Here is a 12,285-nt window from a genome sequence, read left to right as displayed (position 1 = left end):
TTTGGGGAGTAGATATGGCATAGTGAAAATGAAGTCGCTCAGTCGTGTCTGACTTTTTGCGACCCCGAGGACTGTAGCCCACCAGGCTCCTCCGTCCATGGGATTCTCCAGGCAAGAATACTGGAGTGGGTTGCCATTTCCTTCTCCAGGGCATCTTCCCAACCCAGGGATTGAACCTGGGTCTCCCACATTGCAGGCAGACACTTTAACCTCTGAGCCACCAGGGAAGCCCAGATATGGTATAAATTATATATAAACTCTCCTTAGCAGTTATCTATGTTATTCCTAGCTTTCATGTATGTGAATGATGAGGACATGAGATGTCATATTCCAATCCAGATTTGAATAATAAATTATATTACAGTGGGATCTATTGTAGTTTTATTTTAGCTTACCTTAAGTCATCAGATCCAAGAGCAGTTTTAATTTTTTATTTTATTTTTATTTTTGCCCTACATGATTGTGGTTTTCATAATCATGATTATTTTTTCCACAAAATACAAAGCTTTTCACCACATTATAGTAGTGTTCTAATACAAGAAAATCCCAACATTTTCATTGCAGGGGGAGAGTGATTTATATATAGGATATTAATTTTATAGATCCTTTGTTATTTTTGACTTTTGGTTGATTCTAGTCCTTCAACCACAGGATGAAGACGTCATTGCAATGAATTCTTCCACTCTCCACCTTACTCCTGCTGGCCCCCTCGAGCAAATCCTCCCCAACTGCATTTTCTAGACAGACAGCCTCACTAATTTCACCATCTCCTGCTACAACTCCCTTCTGTCTCTGCTGAATACCTCACTCCTATTCTTTACAGCTCCACATGACCTGGATCTATGGAGAGATTAGACAAAGTGGATGGAAAAAGGCCAGTGCAGTTGTTGTGGAAGGTGACCTCTCTCTGGGTTATTTATTTACAATTCTGTGTAAAAGCCTTGGTCTCTTATACCTCTAAGAACCGTGATTATGGGCATTTTACCTCCTTAATTTCCTTCCTTTCCTTTGATGCCCCAAATCTCACAATGGTTTCCTACCTCAGAAAAGCCCTGGATGTCATTTTGTAGAAGTCCTGAATGGGCAATGCAGACCCTGAGCCTTCTTCTTTGATCTGAAATGTTAACACTTGGAAATGTTAACACCTGGGACAGGTACAAAGTGTAACTGCAAGTGGAAGTGCAGGAGGCTCCTTGACCTTCTGGAGAAAACTGTCGCTGGCTGGCCCTCACTCTAAGGCAATGGAAAATTATATAGTCCCCACCCGCACACTGGAGAAGAGCACTGCCTTGGGGGTGAGCTTACCAGTGTGTCCTGGGGTCATTGCACAAGTGCCCCCCAGAGCACTGGGATAGTGGGGTGCAAGGATAGAACAGGGGCCCAATGGTCCTTTGTAGGATGGAGGCCTCGGAATGAGGAACAAAGGAGGATCCAGGTGGTTAATACAGAGGATACGAGAGAGGGGATGAGAGGTGACTGTAGGAAAAAGGACAGAAAAGGAGAGAAAGAGGGGATCATTAGGAAAGGAAAGGGCAAACAGAGGGGAAAAACCAGCCAGAAAGTAGGAGAGAGGAGTTGGGGGAAAGAAGAGAGGGAGAAGAGCAGTGAGATGCCCCAATTCTTTGGTGTGTCTCCAAATTGCTCAGGAAATACTCATTGGGTTATCTCATACTTGCTCAAGTCTGGGCAAGTTTCAAATGCTCTTGAAAATGGAGAAATCACCCTGCTTTTTCCAAATGACATCCCAATTCCAGTTACTTCAGGGTTGGAGCATCCTTCTACCTTTCTCCTCTCCCCACCCCGAGGACAGAAGGACGCCATCAGTGGCAGCATGCAAGGGAGAACACAGCCAGTGGTGTTGGGAAATCTTCAAGAATTGATCCCAGATGTTGTGAGTTCTTTCTCAGTCATCAAGTGTGGAAAGGAATTACTCTGTCAACATATTTCTGAGAAGGAAAATAAACAAGAGCACATCCTGTGTGTGGCCAGACCCAGATAGATCAAGTAGGCCAACCTGTGAAGTAGGTGAGATGGACTTGAATGCCCTTCTTCTTCTCCCCCTCACCTGGGGACTGGTCTTCCTTTTGCTTCAATAGAGTTTTCTAAGAATCAGAGATGCTTAAAAACGAATGAACTAAAATCAGATTGTGGTGATGATTGCACAACTCTTGACTATCCTAAAAGCCAGTGAGTTGCACACTCCAAAAAAGTGAATTTTCTGGTATGTGAATTATATCTCAATAAAAAATTTTATTATTTTATTATAAAAATAGAATGAGTTATCATGAAAGATAAATGCCTCCCAGTCATCAGGAAGATTTTTAACAGACTTTTTATGTCATGGGAGGTGTAAAGGAAATTCTCAAACCAGAAAGGCAGTGGGACAAAGTGACTTCTGAAGTCCTTCTGACCTTATGTTCAGTCATTCTGCTCATCTCTGTGTGTTATCAGTAACAGAAAGAGAAAAACAGGGAAGCCCTCTAATTCCTGAGAAATACTCAGCATGCTGATCTCTAGCAAAGCATATGATTAACAGGCTCAGGTTCAAGGCTGAAAAAAAGAGGTTGGCCTGGAGCCCCTGTGGTCACCTTCATTTCTCAGCAAGGATTTGGTCTGATAGGGTAACCTTGAATGTTCTAGTCCTCTTAGCTGGAATGTCTGGTTGGGGAAGCTAGCTCTCTCCTTGGAGAGGGTGGTATGGAGATAAAAGGACAGGGCACTCTCCAACCCATGAAGGTTTCCATGAAAGAAATCATCCAGGGCCAGAACAGACTTGGGATTGGCTCAGAGGAAATGCCTCAGCTTTTAAGTTTATGCTTCTCTGTCCATTACCAATATCCATTGGATCATAGAAAAAGCAAAAGAATTCCAGAAAAATATCTGTATCTGCTTCATAGACTACACTAAAGCCTTTGACTGTGTGGATAGCAACAAACAATGGAAAATTCTTCACGAGATGGGAATATTAGACCACCTTACCTGCCTCCTGAGAAACCTGTATGAAGGTCAAGAAGCAACAGTTAGAACTGGACATGGAACAACAGACTGGTTCCAAATAGGGAAAGGAGTATGTCAAGGCTGTGTATTGTCACCCTGCTTATTTAACTTATATGCAGAGCACATCATGTGAAATGACAGGCTGGATGAAGCACAAGCTGGAATCAAGATTGCCAGGAGAAACATCAGTAAACTCAGATATGCAGATAACAACACCCTTATGGCAGAAAGTGAAGAGGAACTAAAGAGCCTCTTGATGAAAGTGAAAGAGGAGAGTGAAAAAGTTGGCTTAAAGCTCAACATTCAGAAAACTAAGATCATGGCATCTGGTCCCATCACTTCATGACAAATAGATGAGGAAGCAATGAAAACAGTGAGAGACTTTATTTTCTTGGGATCCAAAGTGCCCACTGTGGATAGTAACTGCAGCCATGAAATTAAAAGACGCTTGCTCCTTGGAAGAAAAGCTATGACAAACCTAGACGGTGTATTAAAAAGCAGACACATTACCTTGCCTACAAATGTCCATGTAGTCAAAGCTATGTTTTTTCCATTAGTTGTGTATGGATGTGAGAGATGGACAACAAAAAAAAACTGAACACCAAAAAATTTATGTCTTCGAACTATTGGTGCTGGGGAAGACTCTTGAAAGTCCCCTGGACAGCAAGGAGATCAAACCAGTCAATCCTAAAGAAAATCAACTCTGAATATTCATTGGAAGGACTGATGCTGAAGCTGAAGCTCCAATACTTTGGCCACCGGATGTGAAGAACTGACTCACTGGATAAGACCCTGGTGCTGGGAAAGATTGAAGGCAGGAAGAGAAGTGGGTAACAGAGGACAAGTTGGTTGAATGGCATCATCGACTCAATGAATTTGAGTTTGAGCAAAGTCCAGGAAATAGTGGAGGACAGGGAAGCCTGGCATGTTGCAGTCCATGAGGTTGCAAAGAGTCGGACAGGACTGAGCAAGTGAACAACAACCTCTCCCATTGAAGACAGAGAGCAAGATGCTGCCTAAAGGAATAAGGAGTGGTTTGCTTGCATTGGTTTGGGCATCATGCTAGTTTATCTTTGTGGAATTAGATTTCTGTCAAGGGTTGATACCAAGAGACCATTTAGAAATCACCTCTCCTGGCATTTGGAGGGTTAACATGGCACAGTGTATGTTACTCATCCCAGAGGGATCATCATATGATTATAGTTTAGCACCTAATAATTAATATTACCTCCCATCCCTGATTCCCATCACTTATTACTGTCTCAATGACTTTCTTTCCTTGCTGTTAGCAGTAAATTTTGTTTCCTTTGTGTTCAGAAGGCAAAAGGAACCCCAGTCCTGGAGAAAGTACTTGGTTACAACATATGGTATTTTCCAGAAAACAACACTAACCTCACAGAGACAATGAACTACTAACCAGCAGCCTGAACTGTATCTGGGAAACCAGACCTACTGGGTACACGTGATTTCTTATAATTCTCTTGGGAAATCTCCAGAGGCCACCTTGAGGATTCCAGCTATTGATGAAACGTGTAAGTATGACATAAACTTCTTAGTTAGATGCCTTACCCCATCTGATTTGCCAAGGAGTTGTCCCTATCCTCTCAATGGTTGCTGATTTTTTAGCATCGAAATGAAAATGAAGTAAGGACATTTTAGGTTATGGTGGGGTGATCATAATCTTCAATTAATGAGCTTCTTGAAATAACGTTCTTTTGGAATAAAGCCTCTGTTGAAAATCAGAGATTTCATAAATCATAGGATACACAGTCATGAGCCTAGAAGTTCTATGTGCAGCAAGTCTTTGTTTTATTCTGAGTGAATATAAGCTGGATTGAGCATTAAAACTGTCAGATCTGCCATGTTTATCCTCAGTGGCTAAAAGATGTCTTTCGAAATCTTCCCTTCACAGTTCTGACCCCATCCTGGTCTTGATTTGTTCACTCTCCTGTTTCCTTCTTTTTCTCCCTTCCATTTGACTATCTAGTTAGGGATAGTTCTAATGTTAATTGTTGTTGTTGTTCAATTGCTAAGTAGTGTCTGACTCTTTGCAACCCCATGGACTGCCCCATGCCATAGGCGTCCCTGTCCTTCACTATCTCCCTGGAGTTTGTTTGGATTCTTGTTCATTGAGTTGGTGATGCTATCTAATCATCTCATCCTCTGCCACCCTCTTCTTTTGCCTTCAGTCTTTCCCAGCACCAGGGTCTTTTCTAATGAGTTGGCTCTAATGCTTATTCTTGCCAATAATTGCTCATTACACCTTTAATTAAGTAATTTTAAAAATATTACTACTCTCATGCAAACCTATATCCTGTTTTGGAATAAAATAGCTTCTTTGAGTCTTATTCAAGGAATTGCAGACAATCTATTTCCTCTTCCTGGCTTTATTTTCTCTATAGATCTTATTGCTGTTGTTCAGTTGATAAGTCATGTCTGACTCTTTTGCGACCCCATGGGCTGTAGCCCACCAAGTTCCTTTATCCATGGGATTGCCCATGCAAGAATACTGGGATGAGTTGCCATTTCCTTCTCCAGGGGATCTTCCTGACCCAGGGATCTAACGCTTGTGTCCTGCATCTCCTGCAACAATGTGAAGCAGTGGCAGTGTTGAGTAGTTGCCACAGAGGAGGCCTGCAAAACCTAAAATATTTACTATTTGACCCTTTACAGACCTCTTTGCAGTTCCCAGTCCAAGACATTTAAGAATGTGATGTTTTACAGAATTTTGTTTACTAGAGTCGCCTGGAGAATAGTTATAATAATAATTGTAAGTTTAACAGTCATTAAGTATAATTATCCAATATTGTCCATTAGGATATGTCAGACATTGTGCTAAAATGATATGATTCAATCTAATTTTAGCCTCACATGACCCATGGGATAGGTGCTATCAGGTTTACTTTTGAGCTGATGAAGCTGTGATTCAGGAAAGCTTAGTAATTTGCTCAAAGATCTCTCAGGTGGACTTTAAGCACAGGTCTACATGATTCCACACTTGTCCAATATATTTTATCCAGAACCTTGGACTTAGTAAAGTGACTTAGAAATCTGATCACAGCTGCTGTGTGACACTGAATGATTCTTTTCCTCTGTGGACCTCTGTTTTCCTATCTTTCAAATAAAGAATTGGAACAGAAACACCTTCAGGTTCTTTTTGGCCCCAAGACAAGAAGCTCTGCTTCTAAGAGACCTTAGCCAGCAGACAGCTGTGGAGTGGTCTGAGGCAGGACATGGCAAAACATGGCCAATTGTCCAAGGAGGAGGTTGGTCCTGAGTTGAGGGAGGGTTCAGGTTGGGCTAGGATGGTGGGCAAAGATGAAGCACTACTAGCATCTGAGAATGATATTTGATGGGCCCAGAGTGACTGACTTCATGCAAATCATAAGAAATTAACAGCATTTGCAGTCTTAGTGCCTTTCCTCTTCTCTCAAGAGGAATCTATTTCCTACCACATCTGGGGGTGTATTGTGTTTGGAGAAGTTGCTGAAAAAGTGATTGTTGAGTGATAGAGGCAATTAGTCAACATTCAGTAGAACAATGACTTGGAAACTTCTTTCAACAACACTTAATGCTGCCCAGGCCCTTTCATCTTGCTAGGCTGACTCATGGCTTGATTCCACACCCTCTGTGGTCCAGAATCTGTGCTTGTTTCTTAACTCTTTAGACCTGACTTCTGCTCCTCAGAGTTCCAATACTGCTAAAGAGAAAGAGTGTGGGGTTAGCAACCAACACTCACTTCCATCTTCAAGTTGGGATGTTCGTGCAAGTGGTTTATTAATCAGAAAAGGAAGGAAGGCCAGGGAAGAGGAGGAAGAGGAGGCTGAGCCAAAGATGTTGATTGATTTTCCCAGATCTTCCCAACAAAGCACCATAGACTCGGTGACTTCAAACAACAGAAACTCAACTGCCTCATTTTTCTGCAGGCTGAAAAGTCTGAAAAGTCTGAAAATGAGGCACTGGCAAGACCGTGCTCCCTCAAAAACTTCTAAGGGAGGATCCTTCCTTTTTATCCCAGCTTCTGGAAGCCCCAGGCTTTCCTTGGCTTGTAGCAGTCTAATTCTAATCCGACTCATTCCTCACATGACCAGCTTCCTGTGTGTATCTGTCTCTGCATTCAAATTCCACTTTTAAGGAGACCAGTCATATTGGGCTAAGGACTCTCATCTTATTTTAACTACTTATTCCTGCTTTCCAGATGAGGTTACATTTTGCAATACCAAGAATATCTTCTGCGGGCACACAATTCAACCCAGAATGGTTCGATTTGAGTTGACAGTCCTGGGGAGGGTGGTTCCAGCCTGACCCTGCACAGGAACTCTGAAGTTTGTTACAGCTCAAAGTTATCCCAAGCAGGCGACATATAAAGACAGCAAAAAGGCATCGGAGGGGATCGGTTGGCAGTTTAGTCTCTAAGTCGTGTCCGACTCTTGTGACCCCATGGACTATAGCCTGCAGGCTCCTCTGCCCATCGGATTCTCCAGGCAAGAATACTGGAGTGGGTTGCCATTTCCTTCTCCAGGGGCTCTTCCCAACCCAAGAATCGAACCTGGGTCTCCTGCATTGCAGGCAGATTCTTTACCAACTGAGGCGATCAGGGAACACTAATGTTACCTGCTTCAAGAGGCTGAATAAGTTTGCAAATGCTCCAATAATGACTTTAAGCCTGATTGCAACAGTGACTAAGGATGCTTAGAGGCTGTGAGCAGGGGAGGGCAGGGAGGAGAGAGCTGGAACGCTAGGGCTTAGGTGGGTTTAATTTCCTGGCTCTGTGCTCCTTGCCCTACTCCAGCTTCACGATTTCTCCATATGTCAGTTGCCCTTCCTCAGAGCTGCCCTTTCAAGTTGACGGATTCTCTGGCCTTGCTTCTAGACCAGACAGTAGAGTCTCTCATAAAGGCCTAGTACGGGGAAAGGACTCCTTTCCCTTCCATTGTGAGCTTCAAGAACAGAGGCTCCAAATAGGTACACAGCCCTCTGGGGCTTGTTGTTGTTGTCGTTTTCCTGTTATTTTATTTATTTTTTAATTTTAAATTAATTTTTATTGGAGTCTAGTTGCTTTTGGAGTGGGGAGCTTCCTTGGTGGCTCAGACACTAAAGAATCTGACTGCAGTGCAGGAGACCCGGGTTCAATCTGTGGGTCAGAAAGATTCCCCTGGAGAAGGAAGTGTCTACCCATTCAAGTATTGCTGCCTGGGAAAGCCCATGAACAGAGGAGCCTGGTGGCCTACAGTCCATGGAGTTGCAAAGAGTTGGACATGACTTAATGACTAACACACACACAGTTGCTTTACAGTGTTGTGTTAGTTTCTGCCATACAGCAAAGTGAATCAGTTATACATATACACATATCCCCTCATTTTTAGATTTCCTTCCCATTTTTTGGCTTCCCTGATAGCTCAGTTGGTAAAGAACCTGCCTGCAATGCAGGAGACCCTGGTTCAATTCCCGGGTCGGGAAGATCCCCTGGAGAAGGGATAGGCTACCCACTCTAGTATTCTGGTGTGGAGAATTCCATGGACTTCGGTCCATGGGGTCGCAAAGAGTTGGACACGACTAAGCAATTTTCACTTTCCCATTTAGGTCACCACAGAGCACTGAATAGAGTTCCTTTTGCCATAGAGTAGGTTCTCATTAATTATCTATTTTACACATAGTAATGTATTTAATCTCCGGGAGTTGGTGATGGACAAGGAGGCCTGGCATGCTGCGATTCACGGGGTTGCAAAGACTCAGACATGACTGAGCGACTGAAATGAACTGAACTGAACTGAATGTATTTGTTGCATAGGCATAGCAGAATTTAGTACCGCCTGGCCTCTTATGCCAAATCTCTATACTTGCCTAGCTTTCCAACTTCCAGAGGCATTTTGGCTTTTTTGAGGGACTCCACCTCCTCTTCTGTCCTCATCCAGAACCATCTTTGATGTTACTTTAAACATACTTCCTGTGGATTCCAATTCTATAGGATCAGGGATGTTGTAGGCGGTGAGGAGTAGAAGAGGGGAAAGCCACATGCTGTGGTCTTCTGAGCCCCACTCCTTCATGCCCTCCTTCTCCTCCTTCTCTCCCCACATCTCCAGTAGTCCTCTCTTCTGCATATTCAGAACATTTTCAATAAGGGAACTCTCTGATTCTGATTAGATCCCAGGTACTAGACTTGAAGCCACATGTTCAACTTTTCCACTAAAGAACTCTGTGGACTGTTTCCCCACCTGTCTTTTTGCTAGGTCTGCAGGGAATGCAGTCATTTACTTATTGGTCCACATCTAGGTGCTTTAGTTGGGTGTGTCTATATCCTTCTGCAGCAGACACAGTTCTTCCTACCTGAAGATGGGACTGCATAGCCAGGTTGTATAGCACCAGTTTAGGTAGTTGAAATTAGAAACCATCACCCTGGTGTGATTTTAGGGTCACCAGATTCCAGCTTCCCAGTCACAAAGTTATAGATGCCTGAAATTCTACCTTTAGAGATCCATTCTTTGTCTCAGGCTTACTTTCCTTTTGATTTGCACAGACCCCAGAGATGCCCGGTAATTCTTCTTAGGCATCAACGGTCTAGTAAGGTTCTCTGCTGGCAACAGGCAAATTTGGGGAAGATAACAAAAGGCACTTCATCAAATATTAAGAGTAAGGAAAAGGGATACAATAAAAACATTGAAAACAGCATCCTAGTGGAAGGTGGCAGTGGAGATCCTGAACTTTGACCTTCTTTACACTTTAGGCAGTGAATAGATGTAAATATGGTTGGTGCGTTTGGAGGATGAGTTCGGTGTTGTGAAGCAGTCTTTTCCTCTCCTTTCAGTGTTCCAGTGCATTGAGGCCATGCACACCTGCCTCACTCAGGACCAGCTGGTGGTGTAGTGGCAAAGCTCTGCTCTGGAGGTCGATACATGGATGGTGGAGTGGGTCACAGACGGACTCAAAGCCCTTGGCCATTTCCTGGGAGTCTGTGTCTCATACCAGGAACTGGACAATCCAGCAAGGTAGTCAGTGCGGACCCCACAGGTTCTTGCTGTGTAGGATTCACGATTATTTTCACCAGTTTTAAAGTCCTTAATTTTGTCTTCAAACCTGTAAATTGTAAGTAATAGAATTTGACAGGCTAGGGCAAGCTTAGTGACGTGTGCTTCTTGGCATTTCCCAGAAATGCAGGAATAAGAAGCCGTGAGTATCGGACTAGGCAGCTGATGTCCTTCCAGGCGGAAAGCACCATCTTTGGTGGTGGACACCCACCATCAGAGAGCTCTTCCCAGATACCAGGATCATGTGAATACAATGTGGAAATCATGCGATTGTGTGGAAACACCAGAGTTTGTATCCCATCTGTCCAATTCAGGATGCCTCCTTCAGTTCTGGCTACATGTTTAGGTTCTAGGGCCCTTCCCCAAGTGACTGATACAGAGAATAGCCTTCTTTTCAAGAAAGTCCCTGCTCCATATAAGACACATAAGTGAGGCTTTACTCTCCCAGTCCTATCACTCCAACCATTTTTTAATACTTAGTAGCATCTATATGAAGAATTATACTTATGTAGGGATGCAGACAGACAGAAGAGCTAGAATGTATGGTAGCTGAGTTCTCTAAGGTGATATGCTATTGAAAGAAGAATTAAGTTTATTCTGTAGTGCTCCCCAAATGATGTAACAAAATCAGTGATGAAGGAGAGCCTGGATCTCTTACTTCTCCTTTCCTGGGTGGCTCAGCCATTTTGTCAGAGTGGTGCAGGTTTGGTTCCTTTTAAAATTTAATTAATTTTAAAATTAATTAACTTTAAAATGTTAGAACCAACATAAATATTAGAGACCATCCAAGTTAACTTCCTTATTTTTCAGATGTGGAGATGATTGAGAAATAAAGTATCTTCTCTAAGTCACAGGTCATAAGTCTTAGTCTAGCATTCCTTCTTCTATGCCATGCTCTGCACCTAACGCTTCTTCCTGCCTCCCTCACTCCTTCTCTCTCTTTCCCTCCCTCTGCCCGCCTCCCTCTCTACCTCCCCCTTTTCTGCAGATGAACTGAAACCTATCTGGTACTATAATATCTCTGTGTATCCAATGTTGCAAAACCGAGTGGGCGAGCCATATTCCATCCAGGCTTATGTCAAAGAAGGTGGTATGTATGGACAAGGTGCCATTGGGCAAAGGAAACTCTGGGGCCTGTCCAACATTTACTCAAGGCTGTGAAGGCCTGTGGCTTGTTCACAGTTGTTTTAGTGCTCATCTGTGCTGCACATTTAGCTTGTAGTAAGCTATGTATACTTATTACAGTTTGTAGAAGTTGACACAGTTGTGGTCAGAGTATGGAGTCAATGAAATTTAAAGCTGTGGTGGACATTAGAGATCATCAAGTCCAAGTCCCTCATCTCACAAAAGCAAGGCTCAGAGAGGTGAACCAACTTGCCAAAAGTCACAAAGAAACAGTGCTAACAGCTCTATAATCAGAAAAGACCAAGCTAGGGACCCTAAGAGTTAACTGTAACTTGGAGATGCTAAAAAACTGTATTTGATTGTATAGCAATAAGCAAAGGTTTTATTGGTGAACCACTCAGACTGTAACTTCTGCCTTTTTGGAAGTTAACATCTTCCAGATTCAACCTTAGGAAATATATCCTGTCACTCAATGATAGCTCATGGAAGCATAATCTTCAACTGTTTGATAATAGCTATTACATGTCTGGATGAAAAAGCTGGGTGCCAAATTAGTGAGAGGTCTATGAGGAAGTACTCTTTCTCTGGTCTTTGTCTCTGCTTCTCTTCCTGTTTGAGAGGCATGATTCCAGACAACAGCTTTTCAAGACAAGTTGATTCATCGTTTCCCTACTCTGCCCCACCTCCCACCCCCAGCACTGATTACAGTTTGAGGACTGGGCAGAGACTTCGTAGGGGAAAGACCTGCTGGGGTGTGATTCGGTGTTCATTTGTCTCCCTGTCCTATAAAGTTCCATCAGCAGGTCCCGTGATGAAGGCGGAGAACACTGGTGTGAGGACAGTCACAATTACATGGAAGGAGATTCCCAAGCATCAGAGAAATGGTTTCATCAATTACACCATATTTTACCAAGTTGAAGATGGAAAGGAATTCTGTAAGTGAGCTTATATTAGAGCTTATAGTCTAGCTGAAAGAACCCTGAGCCCCAGATAGATGCTGTGGATAGACCTGCTATCAGGGTAGCTCCTATGGTGGGTGCCCTGCCATTTTGCAGGAATCACTTAACTTCCTTGAGATTCTCTGAAAACAGTGTCAAGGGTGTCCATCTCTTGAGTTTTTAAGAGTCAAATGAGATTG

The 12,285-nt window shown here is 43.1% G+C and overlaps 1 pseudogene; it reads left to right on the top strand.

Moving 5' to 3' along the window:
- Window positions 1-12,285, top strand: part of LOC122690349 — a 64,767-nt pseudogene that overhangs the window by 43,668 nt on the left and 8,814 nt on the right.

The sequence above is a fragment of the Cervus elaphus genome, chromosome X, assembly GCF_910594005.1.
Source record: "Cervus elaphus chromosome X, mCerEla1.1, whole genome shotgun sequence".
Taxonomy (NCBI): Eukaryota; Metazoa; Chordata; class Mammalia; order Artiodactyla; family Cervidae; genus Cervus; species Cervus elaphus.
This window is presented reverse-complemented; position numbering and strand designations above follow the sequence as displayed.